This window comes from Emydura macquarii, unplaced genomic scaffold, assembly GCF_026122565.2.
Source record: "Emydura macquarii macquarii isolate MOO-44397 ecotype Brisbane River unplaced genomic scaffold, CSIRO-AGI_Emac_v2 contig_2863, whole genome shotgun sequence".
In the NCBI taxonomy this organism is placed as follows: Eukaryota; Metazoa; Chordata; order Testudines; family Chelidae; genus Emydura; species Emydura macquarii.
The window spans coordinates 3266814-3292300 of record NW_027133000.1 but is presented as its reverse complement, the minus strand read 5'-3'; the positions used below and the strand labels follow the sequence as shown (position 1 = coordinate 3292300).

Genomic DNA, 25487 nt, shown 5'->3' with positions numbered 1-25487 from the left:
TCTTCAACTGGTCTTCATGGAATAAATTTAAGATTGTGTAAGTTTAAAAACCAGGATGGGCTTGATTCTTCTCACTGGTAATGCCATTTATATCAGTGGAGTGAGTCACAGTGTAAAACTTGAGTAAGTTTGAATTTTCTGAATTCTAGTCTAAGATAAAGCAAATGCTTAAGGTGAAAGAGACAACATGAGCTAAGAAGGAGATGTCAGCTTTATTTTTTTAATTTAACCTAATACCACTTAGCTTTCATATAGCACTTTTCATCAGTAGATCTCAAAGTGTTCTAAGGAGGCGGCAAATATCATACCACAGTTTACAGATAGATAAACTGAGGCACAGACAGTTAAGTGACTTGCCCAAGGTCACCCAGCAGGCCAATTGCAGGGGTGGTAATAGAACCCATATCACCAGAGTGCCAATCCAGTGTCCTATTCACTAATCTAGGGATCAGGCGAATGTAAAGTAGACATTTGCAGCCTAGATCAAATGTGTGAGAGTATTCACATGAGCCTTTTACCAATGTGTTATGTGCCTTTGGTTAAATGATTGCCAATTAACTTAAGGTACTTCAGTCTAGTGAAGGTAAGCCTCTGAAAGAAGAAGAAAAAGAAAGAAATGGCATATTTGGTTATAACTGGCCAAATACTGCTCATCTTAGCTATATGAGAAATCCCATGGTTTCAGTAAGACTTGTGCATGCATAAGGTGAGCAGGGTTTGGTCCAAAATATGTACTAATTATCCACAAGACTGAAGCAGCTCTGATCCTTTCCTGTTTCATCTGTTAAACTTAAAAATATTTGATTCTGCACTGAAGTAAAATCAAGCTGATAGAGGCACTGTAAGGCTGTTTTTCATGTTTAGCTCTTTCCCGATAGTGTTGCTGGTCCTGTAACTCCATAGAGATCCTGTCAGTTTCAGTGGGAATTCCTTGCAGGAACAGTTGCAGACCTGGGCACTTTATAGAGCATCTTTGCTGTCATTGTTGTCTAGCTTCCTAGTACTGATCAAAATGCTCATGTAACATTCTTGCCCTCAAGTGATCCTGTGTCATCTGACTGAGGACACTATTATAAGAACTCATGGCCTCATGTGTTCTGAAGTCTATGGTTGCTCAAACAGATAAATACATGCCAGCCACTGAAAGTTATACTGGGGTGAAATTTTTAGGAGAAAAATAGGCACAACCTCATAAAACTCCTTTAGACTAAAATAGCTTTTTGGAGAGATGGAGCATAGACACGGAAAATAATTTGCTAAAAGAAATAGGGAGTGCCTCTCCCCAGTAGAAATTCATATTGCCAATGGCAGGGCTGCAATTCAATCTGGAGCCCGCTTCTGCTCTCACCCTGGCATGAGTCAGGAGCAATTCCATTGAAATCAATAGACCAAATAGGCGTAAACAGCTATCAAATCAGAACGGTAGCACTGGCATAAGTGACAACTCAAGGAGCAAGGAAGAACCAAGCCCAGAGATACATTAAAGCACAGGCACTATAGGCCCTTGCCTAAGGCCCCCCCAACACCTGGAGTCATGTTTATGTTACAATTTCAGTTTTCATTTTAAAATAAGGTTTGCCAATAAAACCTTGCAAACGTAAGAGGAGTGTGACCAATGACATCTGCTTGAGTCTGCAGAAAGCCCGAATCAATAGTTCAGTGCAAATAACTTCAAGCCCCACCTCCCTGGGGGACCCTGCTGACAGTAACCCAGCAGAGGATTGTGTGTGGTAGATGAGGGCGGTGGGCTCCATCCATCCCACCAAAACATTCACCTGGAGAAGCAGAGGTGGAGGTGCGGTGATAGAGGTCCTGCTGCTACTTTATGGGGAGGATACACCCCTCCCACTGTTCCTGGTGGGGTGAAGACACCCCCGTGCCGCCATGCGGCTGACCTGCCTTTAAAAAGGAGAGAGGGCTTTTTGCCATCACAACCCCAAGTGGGTGATGGAGCCATTGGGCACCATGTGATGGTGTGCCCTGGGCCCCAGAATGCCCTGCTGGCACCATTCCCGCAAGACCAATTGAGCCTAAACAAGTCTGTTCTACAGTCTCCAGAAACATTAGATCTGACTAGCTTCAGGAGACATACAAGCTTCTCCTGCTGTTTCCCTACGCCCTTCCACAGCAGCAAGGAGAGGGTGAAGTCTTACTATCAGTGACTATCAGTGTCACAACAGACCTCCTTAGATGCAAGAAATACAAATGATAGTAACCAAGGCAAACAAACAGCCTGACTTAGGTTCTTAATGGTATATCAGCAGCACACTTTCAAGTATGTATGTGTGTACATGAGGCAGAGCAGAGATACCCTGTTTAAGGGAACATGAGCAGGCTGCAGAAGCAGATGCTAAAACAGCGGTTCTCAAACTTTTTTGCTGGGACCCCTTTGAAAATATTTCAGGCTGTGATGAACCCTCTTCCCCCCATGCCATGGCACCCTTACAAGCATGTGTGGGGGCTGACAGCTCATGATCCCCCCATAATAGCCTCACGACCCTCTGAGGGTCACAAACCCCAGTTTGAGAACCCCTAGCCTATAGGAAATAGTATTCAGTATCACCACCCTATACTTAGTTTCATGCAACCAAGCAACTCCCTACACCTGGCAGGCCATACTCATTATGGCTGGTGCTATAAGTGGCACCGTGCTTAAGCACTCTGAAGCAGAAGTGTCAATAAGCATGTCTTATTTGAAATTTTAAGGGAGCAAGGCCAGGGATTTCTGAACCTTAACTTTCAATTTCCATTGTCACTATTTTGACAATGGTACCTCTGTGTTTTATCGGCAACTACTGCTGTTGTGGCCTTCAAGAATTCCCCCTCCACACCTGTGGAACACCTGAGTCAGATGAGGAGAAAGAAGAGGATGCAAGAAGGCATGTTCAATGAGATCCTGCAAACCAGTACTGTATCAGTCAGAGAGCAAAGGACTTGGAGGCTGAACATCATAGGCAGCCTGCAGAATGAAAGAGTGGACAGGAGAGAGGCCTAGAATTCTCAGCAGGAAAAGGAGAGCGAGATGCACCAGGACATAACAGGGCTTCTACAGCAGCAAACACAGAAGCTGAAGACTTTTGTGGGCCTACAGGTTCAACAGGCTCACCTCTCTTTGCAGTCCATGGAGAAATCCATCATAGCACTCCACCCTGGGGGAGATTAAGGACAACCACAGCTTCACACACAGTAACCATGGCTTTTACAGGTCAGTGTATGTGAAGGTAAAATGGACATGGATGTTCTTTCCCCTTTTTAAACTCTCTTCCGTTCATTTATTAAGTTTTTGATCTACTTTCTTTTAAATTGCAACTTTTTCTTTGCACTGACTTTGTTATTCAATAAAATTGGATGGAAATTAATTCATCTATATTAGTTCACAACACGTGCTTCAGAGTGCCTAGCAGTTCTGAAAGTACCCACTCGCTCTGTACAGTGTGACAACTCATAGGATTAGTGAAAGTGCAATAGTCATAAATGTACAGCAACCACCACAGAGTTAATAGGTGCATTGACGGTGTTATATTCATAGACGTACACCAAGCAGCATGCAATTCCTAACAGGTCCCAAAATGGCAGGGCCAGATAGAGCACAGTCCAGCACAATGCGTTATGATGGCCTGCTGTTAAAGTGCTCTTTCAAAGCCACCCTGAGCAATATAGCTCCGTGTTGTGTCTGGCTGCTCAAACATATCAGACAGCTGCTCCACCTCCATCCTGGCAGCAACTTTCTCCTTTGCCCCCAGATATTATGCAGGACACAGCAGGCAGCTATAACCACTGGGATTTTTTCCCCACTCACTGAGATCTAACCTTGAGAGTAAAGAATGCCAGGATCCTTTCAATCTACCAAAAGCACATTCAACTGCCATTCTGCACCTGCTGAGCTGGTAGTTGAATCTTCCCTGGGTGTTATCAAGTTGGCTGGTGTACATCTTCATGAGCAAGGGGAGCAAGGGGTAGGCTGGGTCCCCCCAGATCACCACTGGCATATCAGCATCACCAGTGGAATCTGCCACTCAGGAAAGAATGTCCCTGTTTGTATCTTTCTGAACTGTCCCATGTTCTTAAAGATGTGAGCATCATCCACCTTCCTTGACCAGCCAACACTGATGTTGGTGAAGCATCCCTGGTGATCCACCAGCGCTTGTGTAACCACAGGAAAAAAGTAGCACTTTCTGTTAATGCGCTCTGTGGTGAGGTGGTCTGATGCCAAAATAGGGATGCATGTGCCATCTATTGCTCCACTGCAGTTCAGGAGCCCCATTGCTGTAAATCCATCCAATATGTCTTGGACATGGCTGAAAGTCACAGTCCTGTGTAGCAGGAGACAATTAGTGATCCTGCATACGTGCATGACAACAGCTCCTCACAGTGGATTTTCCAACTCCAAAATGATTTTCTACTGACCAGTAGCAATCTGGAGCTGCAAGTTTCCACGGGGTGATCACCGCTCACTTCTCCACAGTCAGGGCAGCTCTCATTTAAGTGTTCTGCACTGGAGGGCTGAGTTGAGCTCGGCACACAGGTCCAGGAATGTCGCCTTGTGCATCTAAAAGTTTTGCAGTCACTGCTCACCCTCCCAAGCCTGCATTATGATCCAACCCTGCCAGTCAATGCTTGTTTCTTAGGACCAGAAGTGGTGCATCCCCATCTGCAGCTGCTCCTTGAATGCCACCAATCTTTAACTGGTTTTCACTACATCCCACTGCAATCTGTCCTCCAAGAAATCATCATGTTCCTCGCTGATTTGGTTCTTGTGACTCTGCAAATACCAGAGGATCATACGTCTTATGCTTGCAATGCTTATGATGACAGTGAAGGTCTGTGCAGGCTCCTTGCTTCTGTCAGAGGTGGCAGATAGTGAAGAGGACTTTGGGGGTCATGGGATTTTTTTTTAAAGGCACAAAAATTATGGACTAAAGAGGACATTATGGGATGGAGACAGTTGCACACAGGGAAGCTGACCCTTTGCTCCCAGCTACCCGTGACTTTTTTCTGCCCCACTATGTGTTGCCAAAGTTTCTCTAAGCCAGCGTGCTGGACGATGGTGGGTTGTACACTGGGATACCTATCCATAATACACTACCTTGTGCACTGACACAAGAACTCCTCGTGTGTACGTGCAGCACTGACACAAGGAGCCAAGTATGCATGCGCATTTGTGAAATGACTTGATTACTGCGCCTTCATGAGGAGAAAATTCCAGGTAAGCAGAAGCCAGACACATTCAAATAGGCACAAATTTTTTAATAGTATTATTAACTACTGGAACAAACTACCAAGCAAAGTGGTGGATACTCCATTTGCTGATGTCTTCAAATCAAGACTGGATGCCTTTCTAGAAGATGTACTTTAGCCAAACAAGTTATTGGACTCAATATAGGCATAATTAGTAATGGCCTGTGATATCGGCCACTAAAAAGAAGATCAGAACTTGGACTGGAACCTATAGCTTTTCGAGTACAGTATGATTAGAGCCAAGACTGTAACTGACCATCGCTATGGTATTAAGTGACTGTATTTGAAATTGGGACAAAAGTGTGGTGGTGATCAATGCCAGGAATTATGCTAAATCGTACCAAGGCATTAATAAAGCCAGTCAATAAAGGTACTAAAATCTCTGCACTTGCTTTAAGTAACCAAGATGGGCAAAGGTCAGAGCAACACAAAGTGGGTCTCACTGCAGGTGATAAGGTTGATTGTCTGCTCCCTTGCACCATGCATAGTTATTTACACCTGAATGAAGTATGCACCACCATCAGAACAGTAATTTTTTAGATCAACTTTATATGAGGTTAAATGACGAACAAGATGCAAGCTGAACAGCATACAGCGGTGCCGCCAGAATTATATATTCTACAAGGCTGCAGCAGCCCTGTATTAACAGACAGTAAATTAACCCGCACTCTGAGTGAGCCGGTGCCCTTTGGTCATTGATAACATTTGGTATTTCCAAAACAGTAAACTAATTCAGGTAATTACTCTTTGGCACTACAGTTTCTCTCTTTGGGGTCTGATACACAGGAGGTCAGCCCAGTTGATCTAATGGTCCCTTAAACTCTATTAATCTATTACTGAAGGTATGTCTTTACTCACGGCGGCATTGTCAGCACCGCTGGATTGATTCTTTGGGATGGATTGAGCAGCAGTGGAGACCTGCTCAATCAATCTGGAAGTCAACTCAAGAAATCCATCCCTGCAAAAAGATTAACGCTGCGTTGACAGGAGGGCACTTCCCATCGGCTCAGCTAATGAGGACACCACGCTAATTAGAATGTAGGAAGTTGACAGGAGATTCTCAAGCTTCTCTACATAGCTTGTGTATCTCCCATCGACTGCTGCTGAATTTCACCATGAGTGTAGATTAGGCCTAATAGTCACTTTCTTTCATTCATATGAACCACAGTCACTGGATTATTGTTTGTAAACGCAAAACAATTTAGGGGTAAGTTATGTTATTTAAACCAGTCTCCCTATTTAGTGGAAGGATTGAGTGAGGACCGCAGAATGTGACTTGTTAGCCAGCATCCATTGTAATCAATGGAAAGACACCTATTGACTTCAATCAGTGTTTTGTTCAGGCCCTATATGCAGAGCTCTGGGTTTGTTGCATCCTCCTGTGGATTTTCATGCAATTTACCTTAGGCTTCTGCAGTGGCAATTAAGAATTGTTACTGGTGTTTTTGGAGATGCCCTCCAGTGGCTCAAGTCACATACAGGAGATGCATCATCACTCAGGGATCTCTCCCATTTCACATCCTTTGATGGTGATGATGTACAATTGCCCCTCACCCCACCTGACTCATACCTGCTATGCTTTTCAATGTATAGGAGTCCTGGTCTTTGCCAGAATGCTTTTAAACACAGGCTAGAGGATTAAGGATACATAATTCTCACTTTTTTCTAATGGAACCTTGTTTGCTTCCTTGTTTCATATCCCTACTTACTGATGAGACTAGTGAACAATGTTAATCTTGGCATAACTTTAGAGCCCACCTTTTCCATAGCAAATCACGAAGGGACAGGTGATGAAAGTGGTTCCCCCCCCCCCCCTCGCCCATGTGTACAGGTTGTGCCTTTATTTTATGATGGCCTTGAAGGAATAACACATAGCTTTGTGATCATAAGCCTTGATTAGCACAATGCCCTGCAAGCTAGGCTTCCAGCACTATTTTTCCATTGTAGCCCACTCAGAAGGAACAATATGTTTGCTTTTTGCTTTCATCCACCATACTCATATTATAGCTGGGCTGTGCTCATTTCAATGACTGCCTATGAAGTGGGTGACTGACTTTACACTTGCCCTTTTGGTTTTTAAGAGCCCATAAATGGATAAGTCTTGGTTAAATACAAGACCTCCTCCTAGCACTTTGCTTTGATGGAGAGTTGCATCTGATATCACCTTCTTTTTAGGGATCCTATCTCTGTGGCAGGAAATTATACTATTGCTGTGATGGGTTTTTGAGTATAGAATTCCTTCTCCCTTGACATCTGTCCCCTCTACTCAATCCCCATGGCCAAGTGACCTTGAAAATATTTATTTTTCCAAAGTTGTTGGTTACCTTTCCACTTGCACCCCCAACCAAACCCCTTTTATTTTCCACCATCTTGCTCAAATATATGTTTTAGCTCAACCAGAAGTTACTGGCTAAACGCAGGAATTACTGGGTGAAATTCTATGTCCTGCGTTGTACAGGAGTTCAGACTAGAAGATTATAGTGGTATTTACTGGTCTTAAACGGTCTTTAGCAGTATAATATTTTTATTAGGTAGCTCCAGCTGTTTTCATTACTTAGACTATAAGCTCTTTGGGGGCGGACACTGCCTTTGTTCTGTGTTTGTACAGCATGCAGCCCCGTGGGATCTTGTCCATGAGTAGGGCTCCTAAATGCTATTTCATAAAATAATAAAACAGCAGCAATTGGAAAATAATCTGTGTATTGGTTTAAGCTTGTAAAACACTCTGGGAGCCTTTGAAATGAAGGTTACAATGGAAATTTAAGAAATTAATCATTAAAATCTCCTATTGGCCTGTATGGGATAAAATCTTTCACAATTAAGTGGAAAACAATCAGTTGGGTACGGGTGGGTAGGTGGGTGGAGATTGTCCTTGCACAGAAGCCAAAAAATTTATTGGGTTTGCACTTGCCTCAAACTAAATTGGAGAATGATGATCTCTTCATAACCTAACTCCAAAGCATTACAGGTAAAACTGTAATTTGTCTTAAGTAACAACACAGCCCACTATTAAGTTAAAAACAAAGTAGCTTCATCCAGAATCATAACTAGCCTTCCTGGGGAAAAAAATAAATCATCTTGGGACTATGCCTCAAAGCACTGTATGTGTTAGCAGATCAAGGTCACTTGCACGTCAGTCAGTATGTTTCAGGGCACTCAGAATATGTATAACTTATCAGTAGAGCAGAAGTTCATGGCTAACCTCAAAATCAACTTATTTAAATCAGTACAACATGGAACAGAGGAGGAATGCATCATCATAGTGGCAAAGGACCTAGGCCTTGGGGAGCTGAAGTCCCTGGCTAAACTGCGGTCCAGGCATTTCTGCAGTGCAGAGAAGACTGGCCAGAGATGTGCAACTACTTCCACAGCCATGGAGGCCTAAGCAAATGGTGAAGCGCTGAGAAGAGAAAACATCCTCCTCCCAAAAAAGGTGTGAAGCATCTGAATGGCTGCAAAAGTCTGCCCTGGCTGTGCAGTCTGTGGATAAGGCATACATCTGCACAGTGGCCCCTTTATGCTGACTTAAAGGGCTAGAGCATCACTAAAGAGGCTCTAAACTTGCTGGAGGTGCCCAGGGATGGAAGATAGTCATAGGCGAAATAAGTTCACATTGCTGAAGGATTGTCCTGACCAACAGATTCAGACAGATGTCCAACTGAGGACGATATGGAGATTCACGTGGAAGACAAGGACTCAGCTACATCCCTGAGATTCTCCACAGGCAGGACTGCAGGCACAGCCATAATCCAAAGAGGGTTTTCTAGTGGGAAAGCTTGTCTGTACAATTGTTACTTTCTACAGATGTGGCTCCATGGACACCAAAACAGAGTCCCACTCAGTCCACCCTCCCTCTAGAACTATCAGGACGGCGGGGTGTTGACATGTGCCAAAAGGCAGAATGGAGACTGGAACTCAGAGTTCCAAGCTCTCCAGCCCCTGATTAATTCTGTTCATTTGTTTATGCTGACTCAGAAATATAGCTACAGTACACTAGGACTGATTTGCAAGGGATAAATCAGACTACTGGTTTAATACCCCATAGGTTTGCCAAACAGAACAGTATTTCCTATCTACCAGTCAAATGTAAACAGATTTTATAGCCAGCACTGCTGCTGCTGCATATGCTACCGTTATTTCCAATTCAGTTTCAAGTATAGCACAGTTCACAGGACTAGGACTTTTCCATGACTTCCTGTAAAGCACTGGATGCAGCTGACAGTTTGAGTGGGTATTGACACACAAAGCACAGAGCTTTTTAGATTTCCTTGTATGTGAATCAAATTTGGCAGCGGGGGGTTTTCTAGCTCAATTTTTTCAGTCAAAGTTTCACGTATTCCCTTTGGAGCTTGTCTCAAAAGTGTGAGGAGAAGAACGTAAAGTATGGGGAGTCTCTCTGGTAGAAAAGATTTAAGGCAGCCTGTGTAAAAAGAAGAGTGCGATAGTTTTACAAAAAGGAGTACTTCAAATGGAGCAAGAAGCAGATTATATCAGGAAGAGAAGGTGTTATCACCTTTTACATCAGTGAACAAAAGTATAAAACCTGATTCCATAGTTCATACTAAACTAAGCTCCAGCCGAAACCCCTGAGAGTTTCGCCTGAGTGAGGACTGCAGGACCAGACACATAGACAATGTATTTCTATAGTGTTTGCGCTAATTCCAAAGTCTTTTTCCCAGCCCAACAGTTAATTTAAAATCAATTACATTTATTAGTTTAATGAAGAACCAGGAGATCTGGAGATATCTGGTTTCTAACTTGATCTCTTCTTGGCATTTGTGAGTGATAATAGCAGGTGTATGTATCTGATATAGTAGGTTCATATTTCCCCCCCCCCCCCAAGGATCAAAGTCACTTTCTATTTTTGAGCCAAGCTACTGCATCATTCTTCCCCTTCCCCTGTACTGTAACCTTGTAACCTAAGCTAGTCCCAGCAGTATTGAGTTCTTTGACCTTTGGCTGTGTGCTTGAAACTGACTGGTTTTATCCTGTCTGCGAGAGAGCCAGGTTCAGTTACACTGACAGCATTTCATAGCAGGAGATACTACTGGATGTTAAGGTCTTCTGACCTTTCCAGCAGAAACAGGGAAGGATAATGGCTTACTTTAAATAAAATGGCTACAATTCAAGATTGGGTCAGTGTTAGGTGGGACGTTATTCATTTAGGGTGAAATTTCCCCCCCCCCCCCAGAGCAACACACAGGCTAGTGCCACTTAAAGCCCACATAAACCCTATTTTGAGGGCTACAGGGAGGCTTAAGTGATCCACAGACATTGTTCTGGGCCTTTTTGCACAAGAGTGAATTTCATCCTCTAAGCCCAATCCTGCAGTCCTTAGTCAGGGAAAACCGCTGTTGAACTCACTGGATATTTTGCTTTTGTAAAGGAGGTCAGAATCAGGCCAGCTGCTTGCCTTCTTTAGTATAAATGCATAGCCATTTGTACATTTAAAAGAAAAAACCCTACCCAAGCAAAACACTTTACTTCACACACAGTTCTCCCTGTCCTAAAGAGAGGATGAGAGAGAGAACAAGTCACCTCATTCAGTGTAGTATTGGAAGGTGTTTAGATACTACAGTATGATCTCCATTTAAAAACCTGTATAAGACTAGACTAGAGGAAGTGAGGTGACTCTTGGAGTGTTGATGCTGTTTATCAGCTACATATTGCTTTTTTTTTTTTTTTTTAAACTCTCACCCCCTGCAAATGGGGGTGGGGGAGGAAACAAGATGTGCCCTTTTTGCTGCTTTTGATTATGAAAAAGAATTGAAAGTTTCCACAAAAAAGGCAGGGGTCCTTGTGTTCAGCCTCAGGTATCACGGATGTCAAGCCTTTTATTCCCTTTTTTGTCAGAGGACTGTTTAGGGTCTCAGCCCATCACTGAAGGAGCTGGGGCTTGAATCTTTCTTCCAACTATTTATATGATGTTAGAATTAACTAGATACTAAAACCAAGCACCAGAAAGTTTTAGCCAGTCTTATTAACCCTCTCCTAATTACTCAGTGTTCCAACCTCGTGACATCCACTTGTCTCCCAGTTGTCTATCATGTCTTCCAAAAATGGTAAGACCTGAATTTCTTATGTAATCCCCTCTTTTCCCAATCCTCTCTATACAACAAATTAAAATACCAATACAAGCCTTTAGGCTTTCTTCATACATTAAGTGGCAAAACAGGGCACAGAGCCAATTGTTTTTCCTTGCAGATCACCTTTAATAAAACTGATAATGGTGCTTTCCCCCTCGCCCCCCAAACTTTTTTTTTTTTTTTTTTAAAAACACATTTAGCTTGGCTGAATCAGCCATTATTAATGTGGAATTATATTCCCTTTTTAAAAAGACTTTTAAATACAGAACACAAGTGCTTTGTAAGTCTGGCCTCTATCTTCACTACATCGGATTTCGGTCTTCTCCATGTGTGACGTTTCTGGTTTAACAGTAGATTGTTTAGTTTTAAAAATTCTCCTTCACTTTTCTTCAGGCCAGACATGGAGCCCTTACTCACAGCAGGAAGTATTTACTCATGTGATTAGACCCAGTGGCTTCATGAAAATATTTGTGGGAGTATTGGCTCACCATTGTAACAGCCCTGGAGACCAAAATATTCTGTTTATCCCAAATGGATGCACTGCTGGTGCCTATTTTGTAAGCATCTCCCTAATGCCTTGGTAATTTATTTCACTGTTGAATTGAAGCAGCCACTCCTAAGGGCAGGAGGTCAATGCGTCCTACGCAGTTCACTGAATCCGTGGCCTGTCTGTGAGACTGCCAACAAGATGGCTAACTGCTAATGCCATTCCTGATAATGTTTTGTGATAAAGAAACTTGTCCATGGTTTCATAATACATATGTTTGTTTGTAGGGGTTATCACCATCATCTGAATTCCAATTCTCCCTTTTTAGGCAATGGTAAAGCTCTAACAATTTTTCATGCTTCAAAGAGGAAATAATGCTGTTGTACAAGTCTCAATCTTCTCACTCATCCAGGGAACTTCAGCTATCATTATCAATATCCAGCTATCATTCCTGACAAGGATAAGTGGTGGCCTGGCTATACAAGATTGATAATATATTACCTATTCTCTACATGGTTAACAAACCAGCATTGCTAGTTTAGAGCAAATCTCAGGTGGTAATGCATGGGATTAGTGCATACATGCAGTCCTCCTAAAACATGCTACTTGATAATCATTTTATGTTATGAGTTTACCATTTAAATGATGTCCTACATATATCCACAGAATAGCTGTAGTATTTGCATCACCACTAGCTCACCATCCAGTGTCACATCAGATTTAGTCTTGTTACCATCTTCAAAACCCTATATAAACTCAGCCCCTATTTATTCTTGCTTGCTGATCTCCGCCTTTCCCCACTTTCTCTGCTCTACCAGCGCACCCAAACTCATCTGCCCATTTGCCAGCTTCAGTCATTTCCACACAACGCCCCCTCCAAATTGTCTGAGCTCATTTGCAAAGTCCCTGCCCTTATTTTTAAAGGTCCACCTCTGCCATACTGCCTACCTACCGTGAATCTGACTTGTGTTTAATAAGCCCTCTTTTGTTGTTTTCCCACCTCAATCTACTTTTTTGTCCCTTCTTAGACTGTGAGTGCCATAAGACAGTCTGTCCTCTCAACGGTTTAAGAAGCCTTAGCATATTAGAGATGTTATCATAAATACTATACTAGGGCTATTCTATTCTAGTTCTTATATGACTCATCACAACAGCATCTGCACACCATCCAGGAGTCCGTTAGATGACATGACTAATATCTGTCATTCTCTCAGCCTCTCCCCAGAGGGAAAATAGTGTGTGCAGCATATTGTTTCATGGGATTTTTTTTAAAATAAGTTACAGGTACAATGTGCTGCAGGTTTATGTTAGCAAAGGCAAGGCACTTCAGGTGCATCTTGCACTTTGAGTGGAAGGTGGTGAAGTCTGTGGTGGTACTTAATCCCTAAAGTAATTTGCTACACAGCTTTCCCTGCACAGAAAAGCTTTACCTTTGCAGTGGACAGTTCCACTACGCCTAATGAGTGTAGTTGTCTAGAACTCCTAAAATAAGCAGGACTGTGGGGGTCTAGTCAGCTGCTGGATAGGAGGTATTCAAGTAGTAAGACAGGCAGGAGAGTCCGTGATTCAGTAAGCGGTGATGAACTAAGCATTGGGGCACCGTGCTACCCTATTTTGCATAAAACATAAAAGCCATGGTCCTGATTACCTCTTGTAACCAAAAAACGCTCACACAGCACGAACACACACGCAAACCTCAGACTTTCCACAAGTGTCGTGGTGTTTAGCCTGGTTTCCCTGACTAATTTCCAGTTTTCTAGAGGTAGGCACATTGTGCTTACCAGGCCTGTCAACAGAGGGGTTGGGTGGGGAGAGATGAGGAAGAGGAGAAGCAATTGCTCAGGGGCCCAGAATTTTAAAAGGGCCTGAGCCTCTTCCCCCCCATGGCCCCACCCACACTCCACCCCCCACCCTGCCGCTGACCATATCATCCTCCCCCCACCAGCTACTGTTCCCTGCTTGTGTCCCCCACAGCTGTCACTTTCCACCTGGAGGAAGGGGGGAGTGTGGAAGAGAGGAGGGGGACCAAACGAGGGGTTGGGGGGAGGGAGGAGAAGGACATAGCAGCAAGCAGGCCAGTCGAGCGGGGGAGGGGCAGGGCCGAAGATGGAGCAGGGACAGACTGTGGGCAGAAGAGGACTGTTCTGCCCTGGGGTTCAGAATTGCTGTCAGTGGGCCTGGCTGCTTACCTCAATTGCCACTATAGATTCAATTGGACACACTATGCTTCAGTTCTTGTCCTAAACAGCTGCTTTGTTCCACCCTAGAGGTCGCTGCATTCAAATGGCAGAAGGGATTCCTTTTGTGTACACATGCAGAGTTTATAAGGCATTTAGGGATACATTGGGATAAAAGTTTATATTTCTATAGCAATTAATGACACCCTCACACTAGCTTACTACATATGTTGTTTAATTTTCCTAAAACCTTTTGTTTAAGCCAGCCAAAGAAGTTAAGATCATTAAGTGAAAAGGATCATTTATAATGAGGTAAGGTGAACCCAAACCTTCTTTGGGATTGAGCATCTTTTGTGTGTTGTCACGTACCCACAACCAACCACTGGGAATGGTTATTTGAGCAGAGTCCGAGGAATCTTGGCCCTTAAATCAATCTCACGTGGATTTTTTTTTTTTTTTTAAAAACCAAAGTTTCTTCTTTGCAACGAAAGAGTATTTGCAGAGCCAGGCAGAAGTGGTTAAATATTTTTCAGAAATTGTGTTAATTCATTTTGAGAGATTCCTTGTCCTTGAAATGTTACATCCTGTTCTCATAATGTTGAAAGATGTCTCTTCAGGGGATCATTTGACATGATATTTTCAGTATGCAAATAATGAGCACCCATTGCACAAAAATTTCACTGAAATGTCTCACTAATACTGAATCTAACACCTATGCTGGGAGTGGTTGTGCCCTCCCTCAACAAAACCCCATGTCTTGACAACTGCAGTGTCTGGTTAAGTATCAGTGATTGGGCTGTCTACAAATATTGTCTGCCTTTCTGCAGATGTACAAAAGCCCAAAAGATTAAATTAACTCTTTGCACCCATTTAGCAAACGTGACAGTAATCAAATAGCTCTATGTACATATAATACTCTTCTTCACATTCCCAGTGGTCATTCCTAGGATTTTCATTGAAAATGAAAGATCCCAGTCCTGGGAACTGCACTGTGGGAGAAACAGTAAAACATAACTTTAAAAATTACATGTAATTATCAAGAAAGCGCTACTGTAAGAAAAAAACATACATCAGACTTGACATCTCATAAGCACAGCACAAATATAGGTCAGTCTGTCTGGATTTAAAATAGGTTCTGTGGATACAGACCTACAAAGTTCAATAGTTATGACTATTCTGATAGTCATAACTATCAGAAATCCATCTAAAATCAACTTCCACTAGGAAAAATTCTCCAGCATCTCTCAAGGTCAATATGTCTAAATGAATCACAGAACAATTGGGCTCCAGGAGAAAACCCATGAGTATAGTACTCTGTGGCATATTAAATCATCATAAAGGAAATAAATGAAACTTCATAAATGCCTTCAAGGATGACAAGATGGTGTGTCAAACATATGGGCCAAGTAATGGCCTAATAAACATAGCAGAAATGGAGAAATGCAGCCTTCCAGTTGGTCTTGCCCTGACAGTGCTACCACAAGGCTTAATGTTATATTTGTATCTCCACTCGAAGTGAACTTTTAACATGGGGTAGGGGGAAAATATCCTTTTGAAAAAAAGAAAGGAGACACTACTGTAAGCTCTTTGAGGCCTCACTGTGCTGTGTACTGTACAACCACACACTCATTGGAAGACAGGGCAAGAGCCCACAAGCTAATTGTTACCACATTACAAATAAGAGTAATTGCATATAAGTTAACCTCAATACACACATGGAATTTGCAACTGGTAATTATAGGAGCATTTTCATGTTATTTACCTGAAATAACATGAAAATCTGAAGGAAGGATTATCAGAAGCACTCAGCATTGACCCACTTCTGCTTCCATTGAGATCACCAAGAGTCTTGCGACTGACTTAGACAGGACAGTTAGATCAGTGCTGAGTATTTTTGAAAATCCTACTCAAATAAAATCAACAGCATTCTCAAGTGTTTGATATTTTAATTAATTGTCACTTTCTATAATGCCCACTTCAAGAATCTGGGCACTTGATCTCTGATCAGTTCAGCTTTGTTGCCCTAAAAATATTCATAATAAAAATAAGAGGAGATAGTGTAAATGAGTCCACTCACAGCTAGCCACACACTCGTGGTCAGTCATGACACAGCATGCTTCTTCTCTTGCTTCTCTAGCATGCCCCTGCCTGTGGTCAGTCCAGAGCCCTGGTGATTTCTCTTTCAGTGACTCAGCCCTCCAGGGGAATCACCATTTTAAGTATATACCTATCAGAGTCACAGTGGTCTAACCTAAGTGTCCCAAAATGTCTTTAACACAAGAAGTCCTTCCATTTTCTCTGGGGCTATCCCTCAGAGAACCCCAGGACTGAATCAGCAGTCCCCTTACAACAGGCTAGGAGAATCCAGTCTCACCCTGTACTCTGGGTTGCAGCCCAGAGTTCTGTACTGACCAACAAGGCCTGCTTCTTTACCTGCACTGCAGGCTCCCTCTACCGCTTCTTCCCTCACAAGACTTCTTAAGTATCCCTCCAGGTCTCTCAGACTCTTCCCTACTTATTCAGGGTTTCTCCCAGACCTCCCTGTCTAGGAAGCTTTCCCTTCCACTTTGAACTTCCTACCTAGCTCACAGTCCACCTCTTTGCCCAGCTGAGCTTTATTAGAACTTAAGCATAGCTCTCCCTTCCATTACTGCAGCCACCTTCTGCTCTTTGTGGGGAATTGCCTGATTGCCCTCAGGTGGGGCTGATTCTGCAATCAAGTTGGCTTAGCCTCAGGCTCTCCAGCCCAAGGAGCAGTTTATCCTGTTACATATAGATTCTGTCCTTTAACCTGGACCCAATATGCCACTGCAATCATATACATGGGCCAGGACTATGCCCTAAGGATCATAGAATAATTTCCCCAGCACTAGCACAGTGTAAGGCCTCTATAATCAGCCCTATGCTGGGCTATTTGCAAGTCCTAGTGCAGGGGGCACATGAGACATGCAGAAGGGTGTGTTCTGAGATGAGAGACTAGGCTACCACATAGTCAATGAACGTGGCTTCATAGGTGTTAGCCAGCATCTTACCAAGCTGTAAGAATATTTTTCAGTCATGTGAAGCTACAATTCAGCTAACAGGATTGAAAAACAGACCCTTTTTGCTTACCAAGCACCAGTCTTTATACATTGCCACAGTGGGATATGGGCATCTGGTCAGAGGACAGAACCTCTCCCTATATTTTTTGGATTCACAAGAACCCAAAGATGGCTTCATTTGGTGCTCCAAGATGCACAGCTCCAAATTTCAACCATAAAGAAGAGGGAAATCTAGATCTAAACTTTGAGCAAGTTTGATTAGATCTGGATCCAGATTCACTGCTGGCCAGGACTGTTTTTTGTTTGGACTGTTTGGGCCAAACCAAAATCCTAGAGTCAAAGATACCATATGGTAGGGAAGCTTGACTCTCAGTCAGGATCTTAGCTTTGTGGCTTGTGTAACAGCTTCCTCTGGTAAAACAAATATCAATGAACTCTGGAACTGCCCTTGGTCTTTCTAACCCTATGGGACACTGCAGCTTCTCTGGGATAGTTTTTTCCCTGTGGGGGCAGGGAATGATCGAGACATCAGCATACACATCCCTCTCTCATCCAGAAGAGAGAGTTTCCACAGAAGATTGTCCTGGAAAGACACCCCAGAAAGATGCCTTTCACAGCTCCACACTATACTGAGAGCTTAACAGAGAGCTCACATGAGCTCCTTGTTAGCAGCTCCAGCCTTCTGACCCCATGAAGAATCTCAATTTTCATTTAAAAAAACAAAAATTAATCTCTGTCCCTTTTCATTGTGCAGAGCCTTGAAAATATAAAGCAATAAAAATTAACAGCAAAGGTGGATAAGAATATGCTGCTGGGATCCCCTTCTGGCAGCAGGAGTCTGGGGGAAACCTAAAGGTTCTCCACCACGTACAGACTAAAATCTCCCCAAAATCCTTAGGCCAGGCCAGTACATCGACAGCGAAAAGGAATTATTTATGCTGGTTGCTAGAAAGTGCAATGTTCTCTCTTCCACAAGATCTGCATTCACAACCTGATTCTGTACTTTTACACTGTTGTAATTCCATTGATTTCAGTGGTGTCACATCAGAATCAGGCCCTCAGTGAGGCCCTTTTTGGATGAACGTACACATTACTCAGCGACTGCCCCCATTCCAGATTCTGTGTTAAAGAGGGTGTCACTGAGTCAGGTCCAGATCCTGCAAGGAATTCTGTGTGGGTGGATCTCTGTGCCTGCATAGAGCTCAGTGCAGGATCAGGGCCTAAGTGTGAAGTGTGTAAATAAAAAGTGTGGCAATAATTTCTTACAGTGGGAACTGGGTCAGCCCAGAAGAGAAAACAAGGGCTAATGTAATGGAAACTTTTCCATCATTCTAAGTTTGCTACCAAGTGTCCGTCCATAAAAGAATGTCAGTATCTCTAGAAAAGATGAATAGAAAAATTCTGCTACACCTAAAATCTGCTGTAACTTTCTTCCTGGCCAATCATTTGTCTCTGCCAATGCAGAATCTGATCTGTTATGTTTATCATTTTGAGTAGCAGCTAAATGAAGCACAATATGAGTTAACATTCTCAGTCTCACAGACTGTCTATCCCTATTCTGTGTGTTTATAGAAGTACATCTGATCAACAACAGGCGGCTAAATAACAGAATGTCTGCACACAGAGACAGTGAGAGGTTAGGTTGGGACAAGCAGCAAACATACTGTGTCAGCAGGAAAATGGATTGGGCAGCAGTGGAGGGTGTGTCATGATGTGTTTCTAGGCAGAAAAAGGCTCAGAACCAAAACAGGGAGAAAATTACTGGCCAGCAATCTGAATAAAGATCTGAGGGTTTAGAGAGCACAGACAATCTAATTAGTGTATCAGCACTTTTCAGCAAATGGATATCCAGTGAGGAGGGTGAGAGAAAGAGAGAAAAATAAAAGAGAGAGTAAAGGCAGGGGGAGGCGTTGGGGAGTTCCAAAAGGAGCTTTTAAAACTAATCTGAAACCTCAGCCTTTTTGATGTAGATATTAGAGCAGGTCAGGAGATGGGGGGAGGATTCCCCATTAAACATTTCAAGAAATGTGGAAAATGTATTCATTTTCCCCAAAATTCTGCTATAATTTTTTTTTTTAGTTTTAAAAAAAAAAAAAAAAGAAAGAAAGAAAGAAAAAGAAAAAAAACCACTAAATAGACCAAAATATTTCACCTGTTTGAGCAAAAAATGTTTGGTTTTACTAAAAACTTTCACCCAACCAACCAAAAATTTTCAGGTTTTGGTTGCCAAAAGAAATAATATATATATTCCATTTTTTGTTACAAAGGGCATTTCCCATAAAAAATTCTATTTTGACCAAAAAAAAAAAAGCCATATTGCACTGAATAAAATTTCAGCTATCAAGACATGAAGAAAAATTTTGACCAGCTCTGCACTCAAGAATGTGTAAGCACAGATTTAGAAGCTACTTTGAAGAATCAGGCCCATTGTAAATGAAAAATTCATCAGCAATGTTCCTCTTTAGTAATTTCATTACCTTTTAGTGGAGGGAGGATGTTTATATGGTTAAAATGCAGGACTAGAAGATAGGAGACTGGGATTCTATTCCCAGCCCTTTCCCAGATGATCTATGACCTTGACCAAGTTAGATATTTGACTACACTTCAGCTTTCTTGTTTATAAACTATGTATAATACTACTAACCTGCTCAAAGAGGTATTAATTCAATCAGTCTTTGTAAAGAACTTTGAAGATCCTTGAATGGAAGGGCAAGGTGCTCTTCTTATTTTGTATGTCCTTTGGCCCTAAAGATCACTCTCCAGTCATAAATTCTGAGCAGGATTTGTTGAGAAAGAGGGTGAGAAAATATTTCAGTATGCCCTGTCAGTCTGAAAGATCTATACAGCTCAATTATGTTTGAAAACTCAACTACAAGTTGTTCAAAGAGAAAAGTTGTTCTCATGTTTGTACTCTTAAGCAGCAGAAAAATGGTGTTAAATACACCAACACCACTGATACTTTGTATTTGTATTACAAAATTAGACAAAATATTACAGGTTGCTTGTTTCATTGCCCTTCAGTACTTTTCTACATTTTTTTAAAGGCGTTTCGCTTCAGCGTCTCAGTATTCTCTGAGGTGAGGGGAAAAACATTGCAGTGAGCACCATCCAATGATCAATCAGGATTTGGACTGACACTTCATATTGCAGATACACACATTTATATAAAGCTGAAAAGTTACGGTTGGAAACTTAGTAGAGGTGTGGTTCATGGTGCAGCCACAGTTACTGGAAGGTAGACAAAACATTTTTATTTGGCCAGACACTTATTTGCAGACACTTTTAAAAATTTTAAGTAAAGCAAAAAACTTTATTTTCAGCAGGATTGCCTCTGCCAGTCTATACTTCTGCCAGTAGCTGAATAATATCTTAATGTTTTTAGCAATGGGTGTTCTGAGTTCAGTCGTTCACTGGCTCCATCTACACAAATCTTTCAACCAAATTTAACAACCATGCTTAAGCACAGTTTGAGCTGTTGTCGTGATCAGAAGAGATTATGGCTTGTTGAGGCAGGGTGGTCATCTATGATTTACCTAAGTGGGATATCTTAGCTAGAGCATGAGTTTTGAACCAAGTTCTATCATTTGGCCCTGTTCACGCAGGTGGTCCACAACCTAATTTAAACCACAATTAAACATGGATGTTAAATTCATTTGAAAAACCACAGAGCTTTTTTTCTTCTTACTTACATTGGCACATCTCCATTGATTTCAATGGAGTTTACTTTGGAATTACATCAGTTAGGTGACGGGAGAATCTTTTTAGGGCCGTCAATGACATGAGCTATGACTTCAGCAAATACCGAAAGAAAAAAAGATCTAACATAGTGGGAGCTGATGTTTATTTAATTCTCTCCTGACTAGATTACAGAACCAAATATTGAGTTAATTGAGTTTACCATAGTCATTCTGTTTTACTTGTGCAGGGAACAGTGGTTTCAGCAGTTAGGTGTCCACGACACACAGTTAACCCATGGAATTCATTGCCGGGGATGTTGTAATGGCCAAAACTATAACTGGGTTCAAAAAAGAAGTAGGTAAGTTCATGGAGAATAGGGTCACTAATAACTATTAGCTAAAATGGTCAGGGATGCAAACCCACTTGGGGTGACCCTAAACCTCTGACTGCCAGGAACCAGGAGTGGAAGACAGGGTTGGATTTCTCCAAAATTCCCTGTTCTATACATGCCCCTGAAGCTCGAGCATGGGCCACTGACTGAGACCGGATACTAGACTAGATGGACCAATGGTCTGACCTACTATGGTAGTTCTGATCTCTTTAAGAAGAAAGCTTGAAGGAACATTCCTTTTCCCTGCTTTTCTGAACTTGTGTATTTCCTGTCTATGTCTTATCTGCTGTGTATACTACACTTCTATTTTCTGTCATTTTTTTTGTCATGTCAGTTTGTTGCATTGTGTACAACGATATGCTACTGAGGCCCATTAAACATTCATTAATTGTTTTTCCAAAACTAACACCTAAGTTACATTGCAAAGAAAATTTAAGAATTTTCAGCTTATCAATTAAAAGGCGTTAAGTCCAAGACCACGAAACTATAGTTTATTTTTTAAGATACATTGCTATTGACGTAAAGGAAAGTGGAGTTGGGACACTGCAGTGTCTTTGTTAGCTCCCTGGTGTATTGTTGTAGGATGCAATTGGATTTCTATTGTTTCCAGGCTGAGTCATGCAAGAAGCACCATAGCTAAGAGTGGAGCTATAAAAACATACCAATACCAGGGAGCTAAGAAAGAAGACAGGAGTAGTCAAGGGAACTAAGAATGAGGAACCAGGCTGGGGAACCTGAAATAGGATTAGAAGAGCCAGGAAGCACGGAGGCTGTCTACATTTGGAGCTGGGGGGTGTTTATAGCTCTAGCTCTGCTCAAGCTAGTGTGCCAAAAATAGCAGCGTAGCTTTATAGAGCAGTAAACCTTTGAAACAGATTCTTCTGAAGGTTATCCCACAACCTAAACTTTATTCAAGCTAGGAGCAAGATGACACGGAGTCTAGTGGTGAAGGAGGCTCCATGCTCTTCCTTCCCCCCATGGTGTTTGCTGAAATGCAAATTGTTCTGTTTTCTGCCATCTCCTCCCCTGCTGTCTTGATGGTATTGTTTATTGCTTATCTGTAAACTGAGGCAAACCCCCATTCCTTTGTTTAGGACAGACCTATTTAACATCTTTACCAAGTCAAGGTTGTCTAGTCTTGAACATATTCTAGTAACATAGAATCGTAGGAATGGAAGGGACCTTAAGAAGTCTTCTAGTCCCCTGCACCCAAGGCAGGACCAAGTATTATCTAGACCATCCCTGACAGGTGTCTGTCCAACTTGCTCTTAAAAATCTCCAGTGATGAAGATTTTACCACCTCCCTAGGCAATTTATTCCAGTGCTAACTAACCTGACAGTTTAGGAAGTTTTTCCTAATGTCCCACTTAAACCATCCTTGCTGCACTTTAAGAACAATTTTTCTCTCTTTTTATGTACTTGAAAACTGTTATATCAGTCTTCTCTTCTCCAGACTAAACAAACCCATGTTTTCAATCTTCCCTCATATGTCATATTTTCTAGACCTTTAATCATTTTGGTTGCTCTTCTCTGAACTTTCTCCATTGTGTCCACATCTTTCCTGAAATATGGCACCCAGACAATATTCCAGTTGAGGCCTTATCAGCAGGAAATTGAACAGAAGAATTACTTCTCATGTCTTGCTTACACCATTTCTGCTAATACATCCCAGTATGATGTTTGCTTTTTTTGCGACACTGCTGACTCATATTTAGCTTGTGATCTACTATGACCCCCAGCTCCCTTTCCACAGTTACTCCTTCCTAGGCAGTCAACATACATGGGAATTCAGAACTTCACATATAATATTGGTCCATACATTTCACTATAGTATTGTTTTTAGTTTTTAAACGATACCCCACAAAGTGTATTATGTTCAAAGATTATCACAGTAGTGTGTAGGGTGTGAATACCTGGGTGCTTTGGATCACACAGGCCTCCATTCACTTCCACCAGTGGTAGCATTTTACACCCACTTTACACAGTGTAACACAGTGCACAGCAGTGGTGAATCACGCCCAATGTGAATAAGAAAAAAGAATAATTAAATTATTTTTCTTTGATTAGGTAAAACACCATCTACATAAGTGTTGCAGTGGGCATCTATCTTAGGTATTTTTATGGCCTAACTCCCCCACTGAGTGCCTTTCAGTCTTCAATGTATTTATCGTCACACTGCCCATGAGGCAGGGAAGGACTATCATCCCCATTTACAGATGGGAACTGAAGCAAAGAAAGACTAAATGACTTGCCTAAAGCAAACAAGAAGTATGCACGTGCTAGAGCAGAGAATTGGACCCAAAACTCCAGAGTCTCAGAATAGAATTCTAAAACACATCCTCTCCCAAGAGCATGACAAATAGGAATAGGCTGTCTCTATGGCAGCACAGAGCTAAAGATTTTTTTCCTTTCACTTAAATCGAAAGGCACAGCTTCTTCCCCCCAGCACAATGACCGTGTGCCAAGATCTACTCTGAATTCTATTCCCTATTTCAACAGGCTGTTTCTGTTGATTTGGCCAAATCACTTTGGCCTAAATTTTCAAAAGTCTCTATTAGTTTTTGTTAACTAACTTGTGACACTACAGACTTGATTCTGGAGGCTCTGTGCACCCACAGATCTCACTAACTTCAATTGGAGATATGGGCACTTACTTGAAAGTCAGGGGCTGGGTTCCACAGACTCACTATATTAGTGGACACTTTTGAAATAGTAAGTTGTAGCTTCATTGTCAGTTTCTGCATTTTGGGGCAGAAGGCTTGCTTCCCTGTGCGATGAGAAGATTGAGGTTTGTGAAGTGCTCTGCAGAAAGAGCACTAGTTCTTAAGAATATTTTTAAAGCGAATTTACTGAGTTGTTTTTAAGGTGGCATATGATCCCATGTAAGTTTTAACATTCATTGGCTTGAACCTAAGATTTCCTTATAAGCTCATGCCACAGACAAAATCTGTCATGTTAGGATATTAAAATGAAACAGTCAATATTTGTTACTACACTTGGAATGAGGATGTAATATAGTAAGATATTATAAGTACTACAGTTAAGGCTTATATTACTGTTAAAGTCACATATTACCCATGAACTGGGAAACTACAATTAAGTAAAAGATTTAGAAATAAATTTGGCTTCATTAGAGGTGTAACAAATAAAGTAGTCTAGTAAATTATACCCTTCCCTGTAAAGTAATCTGCATATTCTGTGTAGTTTACAAACCTTTATAAAAAAAAATTAAGCCATACATTTTAATTACTTTTAACCCCCATGCAGTAGGACTAGCAGAGAAAGATGCCGGTATATTTCAGTTAAGTTTATTGTAGATTAGTCATGAAACTTACTTACAAACTCTACATTAAAAAGTCATTGCTTAGATTTACTGTAATGTCTTTATCAGCACATCTTTCAAACCCTATAAACTTGGTTTTCAGAGGGTTGATTTAATGGTATTAGAAAGAAGGAAGTCAGGACAGTGCCCAAGCTTTATAACCACACTTCTAGCAGTGTTTCCAAGTTTAATTCCCAGCACTGCTGCCAGTTTAATACCTCTCACCTTGCTTCGAGTGCTGAAGTGATTTCCCAATATTTTAACAGAAGCATGGAAGAGTTCCAAATTCAATTCTGTTTCTAGCACACCAGCCTAGGAGGGACAATCTTTATTTAAAAAAAAAAATGAACACAGGAGTTCTTAATTTGACTGCCAGTAAGTTTCTATTACACGCCAGATTGAAACTGCAGCTTGCCAAGCTAGTAAGTAGTCATATCCTTATTTCCAGCTATGGAGAGGTTTTCCTGTTACCAATATGTTTATTTTTGAGTCCTTTTTTGGATAAATTATAACAGGTTCTCCCCCACCACATGCTTTAGAATAGTATGGGCCAGACAAAAGGTAAAGTCTTTTTTTGGGGAGGGGGGTGTGGCTATAATCACTATTCTGAGAAGTGAAATATTCTGGTAGTCATTTGTACATTTTCTTGAATATCCTGAAATCAAGCGTGTGAGGCCATCTGCTGGTGCTTACAGTAAACTGCATACAATTGTATAACATGCACCCCTTCATGTAGCCGGAGAGCTATGAGATACAGCAATGCTTTTCTTTTAGTTTGTTTGGTACAGAATCTCACAGAAGAAACCTCTCAAGCCCATGCCAGCACTGGACCAGGGTTCAGTCCCACACTGATGCTTCACCACCCAAAACACTCACATTTTTGCATGGCCTACCTCACTTCTGGGCACCCTCTCTCATTATTCCCTCATCTGTTTCTTTCTGCTCCTTCTCCTTACAGCAGAGGATAATAGCTGGCATGTACTGATCCTGTAAATAGCACTTTCCCTGTTAAGACAGGCAGTAACAGAGGGATACAAACAACACTCTTGGGAAAAAATGCAGGATTC

General features: G+C 41.8%; 1 long non-coding RNA gene across 2 annotated transcripts; it reads right to left on the bottom strand.

Annotated features, from left to right (window-relative positions):
• Positions 1 to 19630: 19630 nt before the first annotated feature.
• LOC137166506 (uncharacterized) lies at positions 19631 to 23859 on the bottom strand. 2 transcript variants are annotated; one of them, XR_010923720.1, is made up of 4 exons: positions 23753 to 23859; positions 23012 to 23073; positions 20928 to 21044; positions 19631 to 19801 (listed from the first exon to the last, which is right to left on the bottom strand). It is a non-coding gene; the product is annotated as an uncharacterized lncRNA (long non-coding RNA). The 2 variants fall into 2 exon arrangements; XR_010923719.1 differs by lacking the exon at positions 19631 to 19801 and having other exon boundaries at positions 20868 to 21044.
• Positions 23860 to 25487: the final 1628 nt, after the last annotated feature.